At 33.4% G+C, this 15000-nt stretch overlaps 1 protein-coding gene across 1 annotated transcript in view; it reads left to right on the top strand.

The window, feature by feature from the left end:
• The window catches only part of hivep1 (HIVEP zinc finger 1), a 108567-nt gene that overhangs the window by 8730 nt on the left and 84837 nt on the right, over positions 1 to 15000 (top strand).

The raw sequence follows: 15000 nt of genomic DNA, 5'->3' as shown, positions 1-15000 counted from the left end.
AAGCCACCTAGAGTTAAACAGTTGAGTTTTACCATTTTTAACCTCCAGATTTGAAGAGGAGCAGTTTTAGCTTAGCGTAGCAAAGTTCCTTGACTATTATGCCAGAATGAGAGTATATTTACTAGAAATATTGACCTAGAGAATAGCAACTTTTCATAAACCGCTAGTCTTGTACACAATGTAGCTATAAAAGCGTCAAGCTTTTAACAGGAAAATCATCCAAACTCTTTTTTTCTACATTTTTGAGCGAGATGCTAATGGTCTAATCCGATTCAATGATCTATGCTAAGCTAAGCTAAAAGTATAATAGCTTCCCTTTAAGTAAACACTGCACTTTTCTTTTTTCAAAAAGGCTCATTTTACAAGCCACCTAGAGTTAAACAGTTGAGTTTTACCATTTTTAATCTCCGGATTTGAAGGGGAGCAGTTTTAGCTTAGCGTAGCAAAGTTCCTTGACTATTATGCCATAATTTACTAGAAATATTGACCTAGAAAATAGCAACTTTTCATAAACCATTAGCCTTAGTACACAATGTAGCTATAAAAGCGTCAAGCTTTAAACAGGAAAATCATCTAAACTCTTTTTTTCTACAGTTTTGAGCGAGATGCTAAGGAAAAACACTCTCATTATGTCGTAATCATCAGGGAACTTTGCTAAGTTTAATTTTTGTCATTTTTAATCTCTGGGTTTGACAAGGAACCGTTTTAGCTTAGCTTAGCAAAATTCCTTGACGATTACACCAGAATGAGAGTGTAGTTCTTAGAAATATTGACCTAGAAAATAGCAACTTTCCATTTTGCGTCACTTTTAGTTCACGATGTAACTACAAAAGGGTCAAGCTTTAAAAAGGAAAGTCATCTAAACTTTATTTATTTATTTATTTTTTTTAAGCGAGATGCTAATGGTCTAATCTGATTCAATGATCTATGCTAAGCTAAGCTAAAAGGATAATAGCTTCCCTTTGAACACAATGTAACTACAAAACTGTTACACAATGTAACTAAAAAAAAGTCAAGCTGTGAACAAGAAATTTATCTAAACTTTGAACTAGATGCTATTGGTCTAATCTAATTCCATAATCTATGCCAAGCTAAGATGCTCCCAATAGACACAGAGACTCAATGGATTCAAAAATGGTTACACTAAAATGATTTACTCTAGCAGACTTGTAAAATTTGTTTATTTCCTAAATAAGTGTAGCGTTCCATTAAGTGACTCTAGTTGACTTGTAAAATTAGCATATTTAAAAAAAAATGTAATACAAATTGGAGCGCTCCTTTAAAGACCTTGTGAAATAAATCGGTGATTACAGTTTTGATGTATTACTTGTAGAAACAGGAAGTTGTAACGGTGGCAGCTGGTGCTCAATATTCTTATTCAATAAAGCATTTGTGTGAATCAATAGTTATTGACGTTTTTTTTTGTGCTGGAAGAGAAAAGCAGTGCATTTTAAGACTTGGTCTGTGTTTGTGAGTACACTAGCATGTAGACAACATCTAAACCGGGATTTCAGTTCATGTCATTTTCATAAAAAGGAAAAAGACTCTCGCTGTAGCACCGTGTATAGCAACCCAGATTTAGGAGTGTTTGGATAGTTTTTGCTTTGAGCTTGTCCAAACAACATGAATAATTTAGTTTGATTACAGAACGGCATCCACTAGAGACGGCTGTGACTTTCCCAATATTAGTATTACTAAGTGAACTGAGGGACAAAAACATTTTGAGTCCCATTTTTGGTTTCCTGGTCAAAGTAATTGCCGCACTTATTTATTTATTAAAGTTCATGATGTTTTAATTGCATAATTTAATTTAATAACATTAAAGCTCAAGATTTTATTAATAACACTTTAGTCTCATGAAGAAATAATGATCTTCAGCATGGTAGATCACACGTAAATGACAAGACAAAACGAATTAATTAAAATACATTCATTCAATCATTTTCATTCAGCCCACAGTAGAATGGACCAACTTATCCATATGTTTTACACAGAGGATGCCCTTCCAGCTGCAACCCAGTACTGGGAAACACCCATACACACTCATACACTGTGGCCAATTTAGTTTACCCAATTCCCCTATAGCACATGCGTTTAGACTGGAGAAACTGGAGCACCCAGAGGAAACCCACGCCAACAGGGGGAGAACATGCAAACTCACAGAAATACCAACTGGCCCAGCCGGGACTCGAACCAGCAACCTTCTTGTTTTGAGGCAACAATACTAACCACTGAACCACCGTGTTGCCATTAATATACATTTAAATATAAAAAGTGACAAAAAAACATCGTCATGCAATTATTCCTAATAAACACAATGAAGTGATTTATTTGAAATGTATTGAACAATAAAATTACAATGTTTAATTGAAAAGTAGTTGCACTTTACAGTTGTAAAATCTGCTATTTTGTTTATAGAAATTTTCAGCTTAAATAAAAACATACTTCTTTACTGATAACAACGTTCACTGTAAAAACTACTAGTTACTTTGCGATTTAAAAAGTGTGTAAACCTGTTGTAAATTGAGAATTCATTTTATAGATAAGACAACTAATCGATTTAGAAGCAACAGGTTTACTTTTTTAAGGTAAATTCACCCAAAGGCATTAAAAGCAACGGGTTTACTCAAATATTTAAAGTAAAGTTAACTAATCGCTTTAAAAGAAACAGGTTTACTCCCTTTACTTAAAAGTAAAGTCAACTAATTGCTTTAATAGCAATGGCTTTACTCCCCTTTTTAAGTAAAGACAACTAATCAATTTATAAGCAACGGGTTTACCCACGTTCCTAAGTAATGCACAAAGTTATTTTACTTAATTATAAGGCAACAATGAGTTTACTTAGTCAACTAATCACTTTTACAGCAACACTTAAATTGTGACGAGTTTACTCATTATGAGTTAAATCAACTTAGAACTTTAAAAGCAAAGGGTTTACTCACATTTTTAAGTAAAGACAACTAATCGCTTTACAGGAAACAGATTTACTTTTTTAAGGTAAATTCAATCAATGGTGTTAAAAGCAACGGGTTTACTCAAATATTTAAAGTAAAGCTAAGTAATGGCTTTAAAAGAAATAGGTTTACTCACTTAAAGTCAACTAATTGCTTTAAAAGCAACAAGTTTATTTATTTAGTTTTTTGGTAAAGTTTTGTAAACAGGTTTACTCAAATATTTAAAGTAAAGTCAATTATTGCTTTAAAAGAAACAGGTTTACTCACTTTACTCAAAATCATCAACATCAACTACATCAACTAATCGCTGTAATAGCAATGGCATTACTCCCCTTTTTTAAGTAACGTCAACTAATCGCTTTAAAAGCATCAGGTTTACTCAAATATTTAAATTCAAGTCAATTAATCGCTTTAAAAGAAACAGGTTTACTCACTTTAACTAAAAGTAAAGTCAACTAATTGTTTTAAAAGCAATGTCTTTACTCACCTTTTTTAAGTAAAGACAACTACATCACTTTAAAAGCAATGGGTTTACCCACTTTCCTAAGTAATGGACAAAGTTATTTTACTTAATTATAAGGCAACATTGAGTTTACTTAGTCAACTAATCACTTTTAAGCTGTGACGAGTTTACTCACTATGAGTTAAATCAACTTATCACTTTAAAAGCAAAGGGTTTACTCAAATATTTAAAGTAAAGCTAAGAAATAGGCTTTAAAAGAAATAGGTTTACTCACTTAAAATAGTCAACTAATTGCTTTAAAAGCAACAGGTTTATTTATTTATTTATTTATTTATTTTGTAAAGTTTTGTAAACAGGTTTACTCAAATATTTAAAGTAAAGTCAATTATTGCTTTAAAAGAAACAGGTTTACTCACTTTAACTAAAAGTAAAGTCAACTAATTGTTTTAAAAGCAATGTCTTTACTCACCTTTTTTAAGTAAAGACAACTACATCACTTTAAAAGCAATGGGTTTACCCACTTTCCTAAGTAATGGACAAAGTTATTTTACTTAATTATAAGGCAACATTGAGTTTACCTAGTCAACTAATCACTTTTAAGCTGTGACGAGTTTACTCACTATGAGTTAAATCAACTTATCACTTTAAAAGCAAAGGGTTTACTCAAATATTTAAAGTAAAGCTAAGAAATAGGCTTTAAAAGAAATAGGTTTACTCACTTAAAATAGTCAACTAATTGCTTTAAAAGCAACAGGTTTATTTATTTATTTATTTATTTTGTAAAGTTTTGTAAACAGGTTTACTCAAATATTTAAAGTAAAGTCAATTATCGCTTTAAAAGAAACAGGTTTACTCACTTTAACTAAAAGTAAAGTCAGCTTATTGCTTTAATAGCAATGGCTTTACTCCCCTTTTTTAAGTAAAGGCAACTAATCACTTTAAAAGCAACGGGTTTACCTACTTTCCTAAGTAATGCACAAAGTTCTTCTACTTAATTGTTTACTTAGTCAGCTAATCACTTTTACAGCAACACTTAAATTGTGACGAGTTTACTCGCTTTGAGTTAAATCAACTTATCACTTTAAAAGCAAAGGGTTTACTCACAATTTTTAAGTAAAGACAACTAATCGCTTTACAGGAAACAGGTTTACTTTTTTAAGGTGAAGTTAACCAATGGTGTTAAAAGCAACGGGTTTACTCAAATATTTAAAGTAAAATTAACTAATGGCTTTAAAAGAAAAAAGGTTTGCTCACTTAAAAAAATTGTCAACTAATTGCTTTAAAAGCAACAGGTTTACTTAATAATTTTTTTATTTTGTAAAGTTTTGTAAACAGGTTTATTCAAATATTTAAAGTAAAGTCAACTAATCGCTATAAAAGCATCAGGTTTACTCAAATATTTAAATTAAAGTCAATTAATCGCTTTAAAAGCAACAGGTTTACTTATTTATTTATTTTTATTTTGTGAAGTTTTGTAAACAGGTTTACTCAAATATTTAAATTAAAGTCAATTATTGCTTTAAAAGCATCAGGTTTACTCACTTTACTCAAAAGTAACGTCAACTAATCACTTTTAAAAGCAACAGGTTTACGGTTTTTAATAGGTAAATTAAACAAATCGCTTTTTATAGTGTACCAAGCGCTTTTGGAGACAATCTAAAGCTTTAACTAATCTAACTACAACTATAAAGATTTTATTGTTTGTGTTTTAAATGTTTTAATTTTGCTTTAAATGTTTCCGTGACCTCGTCAATAAACTGCAGTAAGCAAGCCGGTACACGCCAAAATTGCGCTTGCATGCATGACGTTACAGTGGAATCCCAGACATTTCCTTTTTAACAAGAACACCTCCACCTCAAAGGCCAGCCACTCAGTCTTTGTCTCGTCCAGGTTCTTCCTTGTTGGTAAAATACATTTTGTTTTGAACAGAGAACATTAGAATCTAGAGAATGTGATGAGATCTATAATTAAGCATGAGTTCAAGGCTTTGAGCCAGCAGAATGAAAAATGCCACACAACATTATTTTGAAGGAACACAGACAGAAGGAACTGGACGATTTCCTTGTGTGTGTGTGTGTGTGTGTGTGTGTGTGTGTGTGTGTGTGTGTGTGTGTGTAGGTGTAGGTGTAGGTGTGTGTGCATGTATGTACGTACATACGTGTGTGTGTGTGCGTGCATCTGTGTGTATTCATGTGTGTGCGTGCATGTGCATATGTTCAATTGTATGTGTGTGCGTGAGTGTATGCGTGTAGGTGCGTGTGCGTGCATGTGCTTACATGTGCGTGTGTGTGCGTATGTGCAAGCGTGCACGAGTAGGTGTGCGCACATGTGTGTATGTTCAAACGTATGTGTGTGCGTGAGCGTGTGCGTGCATGTGCTTACATGTGCGTGCGTATGTGCAAGCGTGCACGAGTAGGTGTGCGTACATGTGTGTATGTTCAAACGTATGTGTGTGCGTGAGTGCATGCGTGTGCGTATATGCAAGCCTGCACGAGTGGGTGTGCGTGCGTGCGAGTAAGTGTGTGCGGATGTATGCGTTCATGTGCGTGTGTGTGCGTGCAAGCGAGTGTGTGCGGATGTATGCGTTCATGTGCATGCATGCGTGTGCGAGTGTGTGTGTTCATGTCCATGCGTGCGTGTTTGCATGCATATGTGCAAGCGTATGTGCTCATGTGCATGCACGAGTGTACATGCGTGTGTGTGCGTGCGTGTGTACTCACAGGTGCGTGTGTGTTCATTTGTGCAAGCGTGCGCACGCGTGTGTAGGTAGGTTTGTGTGAGTGCGGGTGTATGCGTTTGCATGCGCATGTGTGTGTTTGCGCGTGTGCTTGCATACGTGTGTGTTTGCGCAAGCATGCGCAGGTGTAGGTGTTTGTCTGCGAGTGCATGTGTGCGTGAGTATGCATGCGCTTGTGCTCGAGCGTGCATCTGTGTGCATGCGTATATGCGTAAATGCATGTGTGTGTGTGTGTTTGGTGTCCTGGAGACTGAGGTGAGCTGTGTCTATCAGCTGAACACACCCTCATCATAATCCAGTCAGACACTGAAAGCTCAACAGCACAAAGCTCTCATTGTTCTCGGCGCTCTTCCGTGTGTGTAGGGTGTATTTACTGTCAGGTATCGCGTGTTGAAATCATCGCCAGTTGCAAACTCAGCCAACATGTAAGCTTGTGTTGGGTTGTGTGTGTCTCGTGACTGCAGAGCACAGCAGGAATGCTGCAGTGACGCAGTTTGCGGGTAATCGCTCAGGAAGTAAGGAACTTCTTTTCCCCCAGTCGAACCCAATGTTTACTTTAGTGAAACAGCTGGTCTCCAAGCACACCGACACTCACATTACGTCACTCGTGGCCCTTATGTCATCTGTTTTTCTAACTTTTTAGTTCCTGTGTTATGTTGCCAGACACCAATTAGCATAGATATTGTTTTGGATTTAAAGGGACAGTTCACTTTAAACTGTAAATTCTGTCATTATGTACTCACCCTGTCACAAACCTGCTGGGGTTTATTTTTATTTGGACACAAAAGATATTTTGAAAAATGTTGAAAATCTGACACCGTTGACTTTCATAGTATTTGTTTTCCCTGCTATGGATTTCAGTAGTAATCAGTTTTAACTAAGCAAAATGTCTTTGTGTTTGAGAAGGAAACTCAAGTTTTGGAAACCGTAGAGTCTGAGTAAATAGTAGAAATGACCACATTTCCTTTTTAGGGCGAACTATCCCTTTAATATGAAGCATATTATACTGAACTTTGAGGACCTTTATATTCTGTGGAGTGTTTTTAAAGAGTTTAACATTTTTAAAGTTTTAGTTTATTAAAAAATATTTATCAATACTTAATTAAAAGTTATTGTTAATTGGCCTAAAATATTTTGATATTTAATTATATAGAATATAGACACAAGCTTGTGTTGCATTAAATGTAAGCGTTCTACTTAAATGATTAATAACTATTAACTTTTTAAAAAAAAAAAGAAACTCTGCAGTAGTTTATGCACATTTTTTTACCTAATAAAAATCACTTTCACATCAAGCAAGTGCATGTTTTCTTGCACGCATTTTAGAGATTTAATTGGTGTTTTTGACATTTGTTTTATTTTCTTTACTTCGCCTTCATTATTGCAAAACATGGAACTTTATATTACACAGAATCTGCAACACCAGCTTTAAGTCCAGTAATTTTAGTTATATTAGTGAATTATAAACGATCTGTTAAATTTTAAACATTGAATTTTTATGTGTATATATATATATATATATATATATATATATATATATATATATATATATATATATATATATATATATATAGTTATATATATAGTTGAAATCAGAATTATTAGCCCCCTTTGAATTTTTTTATATATTTTTTATTTATTTATTTATTTATATATATATATATATATATATATATATATATATATATATATATATATATATATATATATATATATATATATATATATATAGTTGAAATCAGAATTATTAGCCCCCCTTTGAATTTTTTTTCTTTTTTTAAATATTTCCCAAATGATGTTTAACAGAGCAAGGAAATTTTCACAGTATGTCTGATAATATTTTTTCTTCTGGAGAAAGTCTTATTTGTTTTATTTCGGCTAGAATAAAATTTTAAAAAGTTGTTTAAAAACCACTTTAAGGTCAAAATTATTAGCTCCTTTAAGCTAGATTTTTTTCGACTTTTTAGATTTTTTTAGATTTTTTTCAACAAACCATCATTATACAGTAACTTGCCTAATTACTCTAACCTGCCTAGTTAACCTAATTAACCTAGTTAAGCCTTTAAATGTCACTTTAAGCTGTATTGAAGTGTCTTGAAAAATATCTAGTCTAATATTATTTACTGTCATCATGGCAAAGATAAAATACATCAGTTATTAGAAATGAGTTATTAAAACTATTATGATTAGAAATGTGTTGAATAAAATCTTCTCAAAAATTGAATGTGGATGTTAACTTTGTTGTTGTTAAAAATGTGATGCAGTAAATTTAGCCATTCTAGTTAAATGAATAACTTTTAACTTTCTTAAAAAAATAATTGCAGTAGTCTATGCACATTTTTTTTAAACCAAACTAAAAATTGCATTCACATCAAGCAAGTACATGTTTTCTAACATGCATTTTAGAGATTTTATTAGTATTTTTTAACTTTTGTTTTGATTTGTTTACTTTGCATTTACATCATTGCAAAACTTGGACGTTTATATTACTCAAAATCAGCAAAACAGGCTTTAAGTTCGTTTGTTTTACTCATATTAGTAAATTGTGTCATAACTTTAAATCCGTTCGATTTTTAACTTTGAATATATATTATACTAGACATTTGGATTGCATTAATTTTGCGTTTTGGCATTATATTTAAAGCTTTATCAGATGTAGCTTCCATAAACTAAAACTAAAACTGGTCATATAAAGCTGAGGCAAGATTCTTGAAAAATCCCCTTTTGTGTTAGACAGCAAGAAAATAATGACAGGATCTTTTTTTTTAGGTGGATGATGTATTTGAACATGTATAAAACGTTTAAAGGCTGTTTAAATAATGGAAGATCTCTTGAAAAGTCCTTACACTAATGAGTTTTCTGCTTGTAAACATGCCATGAAAGGAGCACAAGGTGTTGGGCTGGGGAAAAAAGCATTTCTGTTGGAAAGTCTTGATGTCGTTCATTCAAAATTGATTCGTGTTAAGACAGCATGAAGGAATTTTGTGGAACCCAGAGTTTTTTACAGTGCAATGTAGAGGTGGGCGATATGACCTAAAATTAATATCACGGTATTTTTCATCTTTTGAACGGTGACGGTATAATGTCACGGTATTACTTTAAATTGCAAAATAATATACATCTCAAGGAAGAACAGACAAAAGAAAGTCTCACTTCTATCACTCTTTAAAAGTTTCGGTTTGGGTCATTGTTAATGCTCAGTCTCGTTATGAGCTGATCTTCATTTCTCTCTGTTTCTAGAATAAAGCAGGCGAGTCAGCCGCACCAATTTATAAGCAGACAGAGCAGGATTCTCATGATGACCACCAGCGCAATTCCGCTCTTTGTTATGAGCCGTAGTTTCAGTGTAAACTTAGTAAAGCTGAGTTTCTTTGGCGATGATGTGTACAGTATTAGATTTTACATTTAGCGGACATTTGCGCTGAACACGCGGTGAATGCAACGCATCAAGATTCGGGCACCTTCTCCGAAAACACTCGATTGATCTCAGCTGGCGGATCAACATTTACCTCATGTCATGATCGCTGTCATCTGCGCCATTATTATAACTTTAGGTGAGGTTTGCAAACCTGTGCACTTTTCACTCTTCAGCCGTTTGCATTTCCTGCAGTAACAAAAGCTCCCTGTTATCTGACAGCGGGAAGCGTTGAGTGACTGACAGCTAATATGAACCAATACAGCAGCAGGGTACAGCGATTCAGCAAGTTTTTAGAGAAAATCAAATCAAATTGCACTACAACCATTATATTCAGACACACAAATGCTCCCAAATATATTATGAGGGCGCATAGATTACATTTCGGGCGCTCATGCGACCAAAATGGTTGCAATTTCGAGCCCTGTAGTATAAGGACATGTATTCAGACCACAACTGAACGTTTTAAGAAAATTGAATGCCTTATTATTTAGAATTAGCTATTATTGATGTAAATGCAGCCGTTCAAGGCGCATAATTGATTTATTACGGTATTGACGGCATTAGAAAATCCATGTCGTGGCGCAATGTCACACCGGTGATGACTATGACACCGGTGTACCGCCCACCCCTAGTGCAATGATGACTAAAGAGTTTACAGACTTAAACAAACATTACCTATATCCTAAGAAAGCTAATATTATATAAATGTCCGATTTGTGTCTGTGTGCAAGTGATTTGTTAGGATTCCCTAGAGATAAAAAACCAACTACAAATCTCCAGTTTCCAAAGCAATGTAAATTAGTCGTCTCCTGGAGTCCACTTCCTTTAAACATGTTACGCTTTCCTGCATTCCTTGTTTATTTACATGCACAGCAACCATAAAGCATCTCTCTTTGTAAGTGTGGGAGTTGCGTTGACAACATTTTAATAGACACTGTGTATCCGTAGGCGGTAAAATTGCGGTGTGCCAATGCAGGATGTTTCTCCTGTGGGCCTTCCTCTGCTTCCCATTTCTGAAGCGCCATTAAAATACGTTCTCAGTCTAAATCGACCTGCTTTAGACTAACATTCTTCACCCACACACAGGTGCCACAGACTCTTGCAGAGTGTGTTGGTGGGAAATGACCACAAAACGCTGAATTGGAAAAGCCCTTTTTAGAGGCAGCCCACTTGTGTAAAAACTGTGAGGAGAATGTGTCATTTCAATATTAAAAATTTGCTATGGTTTTTCTTTTTCTGCTAGTGCACATTGTTATTCTTTAGGTAAAAAAGCACGCACATCAATCTAAACTGGGTGCTCGGCCAAACAACAAGAGTACAAAATATATACATAAAGGCGGAAACACCAAAAGCTCCAAAAATATACATTTATTAACTAACTCAATAATGTGACACATACTTTGTGATTCACAAGTGTTTTCTATTTATTTACATATTTACTTATTTATTTACTATATAATGTGTAAGAAATAATATAGAGAGAAATAAGACTGGCAGAAAATATACTGGCAGTTTATTACAAAGATTTGGAGTGTAATAAACAACACCAACCCAGACAATATATCATTTTAAACTATTAAAAATGTCAATAAAAGTCACTTTTTTGAGCTTTTCAAGGTTAAAAGTTTGTCTGAGAAAGATCACGGTCCCATAATGCAATTCAAAAGCATAAAAAAATGAGGAAAAATAAGAATTTGAAAAAAAATTGAAAAAAATTGGGAAAAAAAATGCTAATTTATAGTTTGCCAGATACGCCAACATATAGACAGCGCCCTCTAGTGGATTTGTCATAGGAAACGTGCAATAAATGTACCTAAAAACATGAATTACAAAATATGGAAAACTGCTAATTTATGAATTTTTTTTACAGTGCATGTATAAAAAAAGTCACATTTCAGAAAAAAATGCAAGTAGTGCCGCAAAGTATTGTAAATAAGAGTGCATGTTTAATAAATTAAAATATATATGCACAAATTACCAGAAAAATCATGGTATATAAATAAATACTATATAAACTCTTAAAGTTAGACTCCATTTTTTTTTTTTTAAATGTGCTCATTTTATAAGCGTTGAAGTTTTGAATCCATTCAGCTGAACTGAATTGAATCCATTTTGAACTTTTTAAGGTAAAAAGTTTGTCTAAGATAGATCACGGTCCCATAATGCAATTCAAAAGCATAAATAAATGAGGAAAAATAAAAAGTAAAAACATAAATCACAAAAAAAAATTGAAAAAAAAAGCTAATTTACAGTTTGCCAGATACGCCAACATATAGACAGCGCCCTCTAGTGGATTTGTCATAGGAAACGTGCAATAAATGTACCTGCAGCAATAGAAAATGTACTGCCAGTTTATTACAAGGTTTTTGTACCATAATATACAACACCAACCCAGACAATATAGCACTGCAAACGATTAAAAATGTTCATAATCACTTTTCAAACTTTTCCAGGTTAAAAGTTGTTGGAAGAAAGATCAACATCCCATAAAGCAATTCAAAATAAACAAGGAAAACTAAAAACATGAATAACAAAATATGGAAAACTGCTAATTTACGAATATTTTTTACAGTGCATGTATAAAAAGTCACATTTCAGAAAAAAAATGCAAGTAGTGCCGCAAAATATTGTAAATAAGAGTGCATGTTTAATAAATTAAAATATATATACACAAAACACCAGAAAAATCATGGTATATAAATAAATACTATATAAACTCTTAAAGTTAGACTCCACTGTTTTTTTTTTTTAAATGTGCTCATTCTATAAGCGTTGAAGTTTTGAATCCATCCAGCTGAACTGAATTGAATCCATTTTGAACTTTTTAAGGTAAAAAGTTTGTCTAAGATAGATCACGGTCCCACAATGCAATTCAAAAGCATAAAAAAATGAGGAAAAATAAAAAGTAAAAACATAAATCACAAAAAAAAATTGAAAAAAAAAGCTAATTTACAGTTTGCCAGATACGCCAAGATATAGACAGCGCCCTCTAGTGGATTTGTCATAGGAAACGTGCAATAAATGTACCTGCAGCAATAGAAAATCTACTGGCAGTTTATTACAAGGTTTTTGTTCCATAATATACAACACCAACCCAGACAATATAGCACTGCAAACTCTTAAAAATGTTCATAATCACTTTTCAAACTTTTCCAGGTTAAAAGTTGTTGGAAGAAAGATCAACGACCCATAAAGCAATTCAAAATTAACAAGGAAAACTAAAAACATGAATTACAAAATATGGAAAACTGCTAATTTATGAATAATTTTTTTACAGTTCATGTATAAAAAAAGTCACATTTCAGAAAACAAAATGCAAGAAGTGCCGCAAAGTATTGTAAATAAGAGTGCATGTTTAATAAATTAAAATATATATATATATATATACACAAAACACCAGAAAAATCATGGTATATAAATAAATACTATATAAACTCTTAAAGTTAGACTCCACTGTTTTTTTTTTTTAAATGTGCTCATTCTATAAGCGTTGAAGTTTTGAATCCATCCAGCTGAACTGAATTGAATCCATTTAGAACTTTTCAAGGTTAAAAGTTTGTCTGAGAAAGATCACGGTCCCATAATGCAATTCAAAAGCATAAATAAATGAGGAAAAATAAAAAGTAAAAACGTAAATCACAAAAAATTTAAAAAAAAATGTAAATTTACAGTTACGCCAAGATATAGACAGCGCCCTCTAGTGGATTTGTCATAGTAAACGTGCAATAAATGTACCTGCAGCAATAGAAAATGTACTGCCAGTTTATTACAAGGTTTTTTGTTCCATAATATACAACACCAACCCAGACAATATAGCACTGCAAACTATTAAAAATGTTCATAATCACTTTTCAAACTTTTCCAGGTTAAAAGTTGTTGGAAGAAAGATCAACATCCCATAAAGCAATTCAAAATAAACAAGGAAAAATAAAAACATGAATAACAAAATATGGAAAACTGCTAATTTACGAATAATTTTTTACAGTGCGTGTATAAAAAAAAGTCACATTTCAGAAAAAAAATGCAAGTAGTGCCGCAAAGTATTGTAAATAAGAGTGCATGTTTAATAAATTAAAATATATACAGTATACACAAATTACTAGAAAAATCATGGTATATAAATAAATACTATATAAACTCTTAAAGTTAGACTCCACTTTTTTTTTTTAAATGTGCTCATTCTATAAGCGTTGAAGTTTTGAATCCATTCAACTGAACTGGGTCTGACGGGAGCACTTTTAGCTTAGCTTAGCACAGCGCCATTTAATCAGATTAGACCATTAGCATTTCGCTTTGTTCTTACAAATTTAAGTGGATTGAACATAAAACAGTTAAGTTGTCCCAGAAATATCTCAACAATTATGCAGTTTCAGCTCATTTAAACTAAGTAGCTTGAACAAGCTGCGTTTTTTTGTGAAGATAGGAATACGACAAGCTCTGCCTACTTGTCTTCAGTACAGCAGGATGTATATCTGAAGCGTAGAACAAAACGTATTTCAGTGATGCATTTCAAATTCGCAAACATGCGCACAACGAAGCGTGCCCGGAGCAATAGAAATTCTTTCTTCAAAAACGAAGATAAGGGAGTAAGGTGAGACAGGCTATTTATGTTTGGAAAAATCTTATTGGTTAATTAATGATTGCGGATGAGAGGCCAGTCGCGATCAATCATATCACAGGCTCTAAATTAGTTTGTGAAACTTCTCTAAGTTAAAACTTAATTATTATTTACACATTTAAGTAAATGGAACATAGACAATTAAGTTATCCTAGAAATAGCTCAAGAATTACGTCGTTTCAGATCATTTTAGCTAAGTAATTTGAACAAGGAGCATTTTTAAATATGACAAGTGTACATAGGAATGCGACAAGCTCCGTCTTCTCATCTCATGTACATTCATTCATTAATTTTCTTTTTGGCTTAGTCCCTTTATTAATCTGGGGTGGCCACAGCAGAATAAACTGCCAACTTATCCAGCATATGTTTTACACAGTAGAACATACATACTTTACCCTAGCCCTTTCAGCTGCAACCCAACACTGGGAAACACCCATACACTCCCGCTCACACACGCACACTCATACAGTACGGACAGTTCAGCCTACCCAATTCACTTATAGCGCATGTCTTTGGACTGTGGGGGAAACGGGAGGACTCTGAGGAAACGAATACAGGGAGAACATGCCAACTGGCCCACCTGAGGCTCGAACCAGCGACCTTCTTGCTGTAAGGCGACAGCGCTACCCACTGCGCCACCGCGTCGCCCATCTCATGTACAACAGAACTTATATCTGAAACATAAGAAAAAACAGATTTCAGTGATGCATTTCAAATTTGCAAACATACAGACAGCGGATCCTCTAGTGGATTTTTCATCTTAAACGTGCAATGAAATGTACCCGGAGCAATGTAGTTTACATTTCACAA

This window comes from Danio aesculapii, chromosome 19 (genome assembly GCF_903798145.1).
Source record: "Danio aesculapii chromosome 19, fDanAes4.1, whole genome shotgun sequence".
NCBI classification, from domain to species: domain Eukaryota; kingdom Metazoa; phylum Chordata; class Actinopteri; order Cypriniformes; family Danionidae; genus Danio; species Danio aesculapii.
Note: the sequence above shows the minus strand (reverse complement) of the source record. Positions and strands in the feature narration are given on the sequence as shown.